Source organism: Mya arenaria, chromosome 2 (genome assembly GCF_026914265.1).
Source record: "Mya arenaria isolate MELC-2E11 chromosome 2, ASM2691426v1".
Lineage (NCBI taxonomy): Eukaryota > Metazoa > Mollusca > Bivalvia > Myida > Myidae > Mya > Mya arenaria.
In genome coordinates, this window is record NC_069123.1 from 26,711,967 (window position 1) to 26,722,201 (window position 10,235).

Here is a 10,235-nt window from a genome sequence, read left to right on the forward strand (position 1 = left end):
ATATTGTCTTTAGACAAACAAGCATAATTCAATGTCAAATTCTCATGTTTTTCTTTAGTCGGAAAGAGTACAGCAAATTAAAATCTTCAATTTTCTCTGAGTAAACAGTACTGAACACAGACCTATTAAAGTTATTTTATGCTGGTCCAAAAACATGTGCGAGTCCCTTTAAAAAGCAGACATGAGTTGGCGTTCGCTCAGTGACCCTCTTGTCACTAGCCTTTCCCTGCAGTCTATTGGAATGGCCGTGGTGTTGGCATCGTCGCGCAAAAACTATTTCTGGGGCATAATTTATTATAGGCATTATAATGAAAATTGGTAATATTGTTTACGGTGACAATTGACATATGACTAGGTCTGGGTAAACTATTTCTAGAATATGTTTCATGGTAACTTAACCGGAGAATAGTGAACATCTCTCTTTCGCTGTGCACTTGTGTTGGTCATATTGAATTTATAGCTTTCTATCCGTGCATGCTTAAAATGTTAGCAATTTTCTTTCAAGCTTCAAGCATAAAATGCCAAATAAACCAACAGTATTGTTTACAATGATAGATTCAAAAGTAAGCTGACTTAAAATAAGTAATAGTTATATGACATTATGTAAAATCTTAATGATTGAAAATGGGGGGAGTGAGCGTAGCGAACGTGTCCGTCCTACTCATTAAAAGTTTACTTCAGAGTAGCTAACTGACATAGAATACATCCTTGGGGATTGTGTATCGGATGATTGGCAGTAGGCAGACCTTAAGACACCCGAGAAAGTTGAAATTCTTAACGATTAAGCCAGTTACTAAATGATTGCCTTTCTGCGATTTCATTGGCTTAAAAAGTAGGATGTATTCTAATTTCAGTTAAATAGACACCCACTGAGTGATCAAATGGTTTTTGCCACCTTTCATCCGTCAAACGTTCCGTTCGTCCGTATGTCCGCACACACGAATGGGTATAATAAGGGTACTAATTCTTTCATTATGTAAAGGACATAAATTTGTTGGTTAGGTGGTTAGTTAATAGTTAGATGGCATGACTAAAAACCGTAATGATTAAGGATGGGCGGAGTGAATAAAACGAACGAGCACTTCTTAATCATTAAAATTTTAATTCAGGTCATCTAACTGACTTAAAATAAAACCTCATTGGCTGACACATTGTCAACGCAAAATCCTACACAGGGAGTGTGTATCGGATGAGTGGCAGTGGGCGGACCTTTAAATACCCGAGAAAGTTGAAATTCTTAATGATTAAGTCTAGTGCTTAATGATTGCTTATCTGAAATTACATTGGCTTGAGATGTAGGTTGTATTCTAAATAAAAAAGAAGCTCGTGTTCACAATTATTTTGGAAGCCGATTTAAAGGGAAAACAGTAGATTCCACATTAAATTTATCATTAACTGTGACGCTTATGTTCTGCTTTCAATTAAACAGACACACACTGAGAGAACAGATGATTTCTGCCACCTTTCATCTGTGAAAAGTTCCGTCCGTCTATCTGTCTGTCCGTCTACCGATGCGTCCTCAAACTGGTCCACAAGTTCGTATATAGTGCTGGAGCATGTGTCATTGAAAAAGGACATATTGTAGTTTTGAGATTCGAAGAAAATCTGGTATATTTTAAAGTTTAAGCTTATGCGCATATATAACATTAGTGTTAGCAAACAGACAACAACAACAACATAAAGGCTTATATCTTTTTATCTGTACTCAAATAATGTTGTTGTTTTTTATCATTGAAGTAAAATGAGTTAAACTTTATAATGTGTTTGCATCAACCCACACTGTGCCGTTTTATTACGTATCTTTTTTACCTGCATCGGCTACTATTATATTCTTAAACAATGTTTAGCTAGTTCTGGCGTATATTATGATGGATGTAAGGATACATATAAATTTCAAATATTGCTATTTGTACTGAAATTTTGAGATGATATAATTAATACTTCCACTATTTCAGGAACCCTATTACCAAACATCGGGAATCGGGGACGTCCACCGTACGTAACGTAACACGTCGACGTCATCACGTTCAAGAGAGTACGCCAGAGGAATGGACACCAACATGGCGTAGACTGATTCCTAGAAGATGTAAACAGTGAGTCATGTTTATTAAAGTGCCACTGGTTTTGCCGGCAAGGGAGTTGCTTTGCTTATATTGAGCATCGTTTACAACATATTAAATATACTTGAAATAAAAAACAACATTGAGTTACAACGTTTAAAACTGTCTTGGCACGGCTGAACGAGTTGTACTGAAGATTATAACATACTTTGATCTCAGACGTATATCTGAAGGCCACACCCAAGTGCATACACTTAGGTAGTTTTTCAATCCACCATTTTGATGAACGTAAATCATATAAAAAATATTTATGAATTTGGGTTTGGCCTTTGTTAAGGGCGTGTCACACTTTGAAACGTTTCACTACAGGAGTTGCTCCAGTTCTGTCACCATAGATGTGAAACTCATATTTTCAGTTCCAAGCTGTGATAATTGTTGTATTTGACCTACGCCAATAGTCAAAACTGGCCATTGTATTAACGTCCTTATGACCAACAAAGAGGTTAGATTTATCGCCCTTGAATATGTGTAACATGTATTTCAGTATTTGACCAAGTCACATCACAATCACCACCTGTACCATGTCGCGAGGGGCAGTATTTAATATTATAGTCATTCTTATCTTTATATATGCCTTAGACTATTGGCCAGTTTTTTTACAGTCCAGTCAAAACACACATATTCTACTCTTGAACATAAGTAAGATCTAACTTTTTTAAATAACAGCCTCTGGTGAACACCATTGTACGTCTATACTTATATCATGGATAACAAACTGTCAATGAAATACGTCTAAAGGGTTAAAAAACGTACCTTTTTTGCGATAATATATATATATATGTAGGAACAAATGAGGCAAAATAAATTAAAACTTTAAAATATGACCTCATAATGTAAGCATACAATAAATATGGTTTAAGGCCAAGGTAAACAGGGTTATAAAATATTATTAAACAATGACATTAATTTCAAGGTACTGATAAATAAATAAATAATGAGTAAACATGCTTATCTTTTAAACAGTGATGTCATAATGGTGGGGATTAAGAATGGTGGTGATTGTGATTTCTTCTTGTTGCTTTTGTTGCTGACTGGGAACTGACTGATGACCATGGATCAGAGGTACGCTGTATGCAAAACAATGGTAACTGCAGCCAATTCTATAAAACTGGCTTAGTCTTTGGTTTTCAATGGCTATAAATGTCCAAAATATTCATTGATTGGTCAATATCTATTAAAAAAAATATTTACCAATCAAATGATTTAAATGTGAAAACGAGCTTTAATATGACATGTGGAAAACATTGGCTGCTGTTGTATATTGACGAAAATCATATTCGTTTAACATGATGTTATTTTGCCTGTTGGTGTTGTGGGCTGTTGTCGTAGATTGCCGCTATACTAGATAAATAAATTAAATACAAATGCATATGTAAACAGTCATAAGACAGCTGAAATTTTGTTTTAAGTCTTTTGCATGCGTAGATATGTGCAAGTATGTTGTCTATCAAGAAGGCTGCAGGTATTAAAGCTAGGTTTGAATAGATTAAATAACTTTTTTTTATTCTGGTTCCGTTATGTTGGTCCCATAAAGCATTAGATATTTATACGAAAATACTTTAAAAGACAGCTGCATGTGTTGTATGTGTCAGAATTGAGTCCTTGTTATTGGTTGAATCCAGAGCTATTGTATGTTGTTAAATGTTACTCGAATGTGTCCTTCGATTAGATTGAACCCATGGCATCCTTTTGACTATAATTTACAATAACTGTAATTCATTGAATTTGCTGGAGACTGAAGTTTCTTTATTTGGCTGTTGTGTCTGTATGATTATGGTGGATGAAATACACGGTGTTTGTTAATGTATAGGAAAATTGATGTTTATGTAAAAGAAGCATATCAGTAAGGCACGGTGCTAACGAAAGCTAGTTTGTTCTCCCACCTCAGATTATAAGTTTCCGCAAAACACCCGACGCTCGGGTCGGAATGAACCTATCTTACACTCTCGGCCATGGAAGATACTTATATTCTAGTCTATTTGTTTTGTCAAAACGTAAATAATGACAGTTGTGTTATTGGACTGCTGCTGGTAACTGAGTAATGCTACAAAGTTGTTGAAAATGAAAAATCGCTTTTGAAGATGCTAGGTTATGTTGACAGTGTTGTAAACCTACCTTTGTATTTGTTCCTCTCTTTGAAATAGTATTTATCCATCACTTCGGCTAATGGTTAGAGTGATGTTTTGCGACCGTAAAAAGTCACCGCTTACGTCGTCTACATTGCAGTTATTATACCCCCACAAACGAAGTTTGAGGGGGTATATAGGAGTGAGCTTGTCGGTCGGTCTGTCTTTCGGTCGGTCAGTCGGTCTGTCGGTTTTCATGGTTTCCGGACGATAACTCATGAAAGGCAAGACAGATTTGAAATTTATTTGGTACACAGGTGTAACATCAGAAGATACAGGTCAAGTTTGATATTGGGGCTGGTGGGGCCAAGGTCAAGGTCACTGTTACTAAAAATAGAAAAACGGTTTTCGGACGATATCTCATGAAAGGCTTGACAGATTTGAACATTTTTTGGTACACAGGTGTAACATCAGAAGATACAGGTCAAGTTCGATATTGGGGCTTGTGGGGCCAAGGTCAAGGTCACTGTTACTAAAAATAGAAAAACGGTTTCCGGACGATAACTCATGAAAGGCTAGACAGATTTGAACAATTTTTGGTACACAGGTGTAACATCAGAAGATACAGGTCAAGTTAGATATTGGGGCTGGTGGGGCCAAGGTCAAGGTCATTCTTACTAAAAATAGAAAAACGGTTTCCGGACGATAACTCATGAAAGGCTTGACAGATTTGAACAATTTTTGGTACACAGGTGTAACATCAGAAGATACAGGTCAAGTTCGATATTGGGGCTGGTGGGGCCAAGGTCAAGGTCACTGTTACTAAAAATAGAAAAACGGTTTCCGGACGATAACTCATGAAAGGCTAGTTTTTCTTGTCAGCAGTGTAAAATCTAAATTCTCAACAGATTTAAATAAAACAATACATGCATGATAAAAAAGATGCAGTGTGCAGTAACCTTGGAGTTATGGCCTCTTTTCAAAGGAATGGTTTGCCATTCCTGTGTCCAGGCGGCATTTGGGGGTAATCGTCACTCCTGTGACAGCTCTTGTTCATTATTATTTATGGTTCTTAGAATCATTTGATAAGGGATTCTTAAAAGTAGAAAATCGCTTAAGCGTGTGTAAGAGGGTGTTACTTAACCATTCAAATTTGTATTTTGTGCTGCAAATGGATCTCTCATTTAGAAAGAACATTTTTTTACTACAGGTGACGTTATGTTATGTGTGGTGGCAATGAAACGTCGACCCAATTTTTGTCTACATTTTACTCTTTTATCTTCGAGAACATTAAATAAAACTTATTGTTTCGAAAAAGAAAGGAGTAATTGACAGTGCTGCATATACCTTTACCTAATATTAATCCTTTCAAAGAATCTTTTTTCAACATTCAATGAATGAAATACATTTATTAGTGCAGCCGTTCTTAATTGATGCTTGGCGACCATACAACGTGGCCCAAAATTTTAGCCAGCGTTACAGTCAACTTACTTATTTATTTTTTGGCGCTTTCTAATATTTAATATGAATTTTCTTTCTTAAAGAATACTGTTCCAGTCGGAGCCTGAGGGCACTGACATTGTTGCACTCATCCTATAACTTTTTTTGTTCTCAAGAAACTCTATCAAAGGATAAGGCCTAAAAAAAAATATTTGGTTAGGGTTACATCCTTTTCAAAAATAGGTAGGGTAGATAGGCTTTTTATTTTTTTTTATTTTTTTTTATAAGAATGTCATTTTCATCATTGGAGAATGGTGTTAAAGTTATCTTCTATATAAGCAATTAAGGTTTTAAACTACATATTGAAAAGCAAAAAAAAAAAGATTTTTTTTTTTTTTTTAGTTTTTCATTTTTTTTTCAAACTGACTATAAAACCGTTAGGGTCGGCGCCTATTCCGTAGGTAGGGTCGGGTAACCCGAACCAAATGTTTTTTTTAGGCCTAAGTATAATTATCACTACGGCTTATGATGTATAGCGTATTCACCGTAGACACTCGCTTCCCACTTTGTCTTCATCGTAGTTCTTGTCCCTCGGGATAATTACTTATGGCTTATTGTCTCTTATAAAAAAACTATTCCAACCGGAGCTAGGTGAAACGAATAGTGCTCCACCACCCAAAACAAGCTTTGTTGTTGTCCTTCTAGAGAATCTCTCTTCAGAGAATCTCTTATCCATTGACAAAACCCCCTATGTTTTTATGCTGAATTCGATGTAATATATGAACAGAAATTCTTTCAAATATATTTAAATATAATATATTAGCAACTATATTATTTGAATGATAACTTTGGACTTGGAAATGGTACGAATAGTTTTTATGTTCATGGTTATAAAAATATTTCATAATATTACTTTAAATGAGAACAAATGAAGGCAAATGATGCTCTTGTTATAAATGTGTGTTTATGTATAGGCGTATGTATACGCCATATTAAATGCCAATGTTTATAGGCTCTTATTATTTATTACACAACATTTATAGGGTTAGACACAATTATAAATTTATAACTTCTGTTTGTGTACTAGCAAATTTTTCCCACTTTTTTGGCTCCTTTGTTTTCCGAGGGTTTTCAGTTCGACAAATGATAATGTGTTACAAAATGCTTTCAGAACTATCCAAAATGCATGAAATTAAGCGCTTAATTTATTATTTAAAGGGACTGTACACCAGATTGGCACAAAAAAAGTCTTTTTCTGTAACGAATCTCAGGACAATTATTTAATAGAATGTGTTACGCTTTTAAAAAAGTACCAAAAATGTAAAAACAAATGTGTCGGAGACCGGGTTCGAACCCGTGTCGCCAAAATTGAAGCCCAGCGTCGTATCCACTGAGCTACGACGACTTACTCTAATCGGGTGAAATAATTAAGCTTTACACCTTACTCGGTAATATCACGTGATAACACGGACTAGCCAATCACGCATAAGGAATGAATTCTACTAGGTAGACATACCCAGTAATCTTTTTTTAATGGAAAAATACGAAATAACTGCTAAACTTAAATCAATTGTAAACTAGGTGGTACTTCAGTTAGTAAGTTTCAATGCATTGTACACATTAATACCAAGTTTATGACAGTTTTCGACAATTTTCTTTTTTTCTTGCAAATTGATCATCTGGTGCACAGTTGCTTGAAGGGCGGAAATGCCCCTTGCCACCTATAGCTGACCAGTACATCACACTTATTGAATGGTTTCAGTAATCATTTATTTGGTTTCACTAGGTTAAGAGTCCTACTATCCACTTTTTGCCCTTAAATTGTTCCTTTCATTTTAAAAACAAATGCTCCTAATATTGAATTTTCCTTTTGTTATTGTTCTCTTGAAAGCCTTTGTTCTTGGAACTAACATCAATAGTTTATCATTTCTTGGCAGGTGCAACCTAGTTATTTAGAGGGTTAAACGGTTTCCAATACTCATGGGGTAATTTGAAATATGAAAGGGAATAAGTAATACTAGTCTCAAACCCTGGCTCTTATTTTTAGAACTATGGCCTGTGCTGGCAACGTTCTAGAATGACTAATTATATATGTATATTTCCCCCTGTCCCCACCACACCAGCTCTCCAGTGACTTTGATCCTGTGGCAGCTCCGGAATGCTTGAACTATGTTTGTCCCCATCCAAGCACGCCACTGAGTTGGAGTAAGTGCATGCGCAGTTTTTGAATGGCTTTAATATGTATGTCCCCTTGCTGTTCAGTTATTTTGAGCTTGTACTGGGGCAGTTCTGAAATTTCTTAATGATGAACGTTTCTACCCCGAGCTCGGCAATTGTTTGAGCCAGTGCTCCCCAACCTAAGTGAGACTATGCGAGCGCACTTCCGGCATGGCTCAATTATGTTTGTCCACCCTTAATCGCATGTACTTTAGCCTGTACCAGCGCAGTTTTGTTTGGAATGTCTTAATTATGTATGTCTCCTTCCCCATCTCAGTTACATTGAGCCTGTGTTTGGCAGTTCTGGAACGGCTTATATCATGATGCTTTCAGCCCCTTGCAGGCATGACACTTTGAGCCTATGCGAGCGCAGTTCTGGAATAGCTTAATTATGTATATCTTTCTCCCACGCTCGCCAGTAACTTCGAGTAAATGCTCGTGCTGTTATGACTTATTTATGTATGACTTATCTCTGTGCAGTTTTGGAATGGTTTTATTTATGTTTCCGTGATTAGTTTAATTTAGAATCCATTTTCATTGCCGTGAGGTAATTTTGAGCTTTACATTGTCCCGATGACCTGCCAATATGTTTGCTGCACTTTGCTTTGATGAATTGAATATATGATGTCGAAGAAATCATGAAATCATGAACCAGGTCTTGATTGGCATGACTATTTCTGACTGATCGTCATGAATAATTACGACATGCCGGAATTAATACCTTTAAGACGAGACATTTAAAATGTCTGCCAGAACGGGTTCGAGTGTATTGTAGCTCAAACAGGAGTTGTTTGTACTGCATGTCCAGATTATATATTTATCTGTTCAGTGAAATGCGTTTCGTAAAAAAACATATACTGAATACTGAAGTTATTCCATGAATGTTTTCAGTTTGATAGAGCATCTGACTGAAACTCGACTGGAGCCTTATGAGAAAAGATGTGTCTAAGTAGCTTGGACTAGATATACACTGATATTTCATATAAAAACATGCCGAAAATTCATTGTATGTATTAATATAACTTTATTTTACGGAACAGTATAAAAAATGAAAAAAAGGGTATGATAGATGATTGGTACAATTTCATCTCTGATCTTTTAAAAAATTAAGAAAAAGTATGATAGATGATTGGTACAATTTCATCTCTGATCGAAATACCATCAAATATATTGCTTTCTTGGTTATTGCAGCTAATCCATGAGGTGTAACAACATTGAGGTTTGCCTTTACGTCAGAGGGTGATCACTTAATTCCAGGTGTCCAGTGTGTAATACTTTGCCGTTTATTTTTCCTAACTTGTCACCGTTTGGCCGCTGTTGTCCACTGGGAGAAATATTTCTCCCACCTCAGATAAGTAGATCCAATAATTTAACCATGCTAGATATTCTTATCTTGCCCACGGGCGAAGATAAAATGCCCGTATGGAACTCCTTTTTTAATGGTCACAACATTGTAATTACCTCCCTTGTTGAAGACTGTCGTCAGTAGCATCAAGGAAATCTTGTCTTATAGTAATATTTAGAAAGCTAATTAATTATTTCTCGCTTCAAATGTCACCATAAAACAGTTTTCAAGTACCATTTAAGAAATAATGCTTCATTCTCCTTAGAACTATTTAAAAAGACCGATTTGACTATTAACATTAACTGGATCATTGCGCGCATATCCATGACACCACGTGCTATCGCATATCCATACGCAATTATTTTCACTAAGCACAAAAGAGTTTCAGCAAAAAATACATTTTTACTTAATTTTGTTTAACTGAGGTGGGAGAAAAAGCATCTACCATAGCCGCTCTTGTAAGATAGGGTCATCCCGACCCTCGCACAGGGTGTTTTGCGGAAACTCGGTAAACCTCGTTTCCGCAAAACACCCTACGCTCGGGTCGGAATGAACCTATCTTACACTCTCGGCCATGGAAGATACTTATAATCTCTTTCCGCTTGACAATTTCAATCAATCAGAGGACAGGACTAATTGAAAATATCTTAGAGTCTCCAAATAACATGTCAATCATTAGAACACTTTGTCTCTGAGAGAAAATACAGAAGGATGTTATATGGACAGCATGATATGAAATTCATGTCGATATCGTGATTTCAAGTGTGTGTATATCAGGGGCAGCACTATATTTTCCCTACTTCGGTGATCAAACCAATCGTCATCAAGCGTGATGAAGGTGTTCGGTGTACTTCTAACCGGATGATATTTTTTGTTTGTTGTATTCTAGACGTATTTTTTGTTCTACAAATTCTCAATATAGGATTTGGTTGCGATTTCAATATATAATTGTGCCGATTGTGACTCAATGAAGCTTTTGAAACAGATATTCTTGGTTTAGGATAAAGAAACAAGGAAAATACCCTTAGATAACTAAAAGACATGGAC